Raw genomic sequence first — 811 nt, forward strand, 5'->3', positions numbered from 1 at the left:
GCTCGCTTATCACTCCCTCTTTCCAACACGTTACTCTGTCAATGACGTCGAGCCATCTGCTCACGTATCATTCCCCCACATTACCCTGTCAACGACATTCATACCCCGTCAACAACGTCGACCTATCCTCTCACGTATCAGTCCCCCTTTCCAAAACGTTCAGCTCGATACCCTATCAACGACTTTGACACTCCCCCTTTCCAAGATGTTTAACTCCGGTGCGATGTGAGATGACAGCGTGTTTGGGGAGGGAGTTACATGTTAGTTTTTGACGCTTTTTTTGTCAGATTATGTAGTTTCCTCGTGCTGCGTCGAGTAGTCCTGTAGAAGGGACGTACAATACTGGAAATGCAAACTATTAACTAAATCTTTGAGCTCAAGGGCATGATCACCGAAATCAAACAAATGCAAACGAAACCACCGCGCGCGCGGTAGTTTCATTTCACTTCAGTCACCCACCTTGACCAAGCTATTAGCTAGGAAATCCTGAAAAATTATCCAGGCTAATAGATCCTCTGGCTGGTTTTTTTTTGGCCTTTGGAAGAAAATATATTATTGGATTTGATAGAAAATGTTTGACCTCTAATATTGTGACTAGAAATATTTGGGTAGATAAATTGTGTTCAAAAATATCCTAGTCAAGTGAAAGTGGTCAGAAATATTTGAAGGGTGTCAGACTGGTAAGAAATTTTTGAAGTGTTTCAAACTGGTAGGAAATTTTTTAGCTGTGTGACACTGCTGAAAAATGTTTGAGTCATGTCACACTGCTAAGAAATTTTTGAACCATGTCATACTGCTAAGAAATCTTTTT

This window comes from Laccaria bicolor, genomic scaffold (assembly GCF_000143565.1).
Source record: "Laccaria bicolor S238N-H82 LACBIscaffold_151 genomic scaffold, whole genome shotgun sequence".
Taxonomy (NCBI): domain Eukaryota; kingdom Fungi; phylum Basidiomycota; class Agaricomycetes; order Agaricales; family Hydnangiaceae; genus Laccaria; species Laccaria bicolor.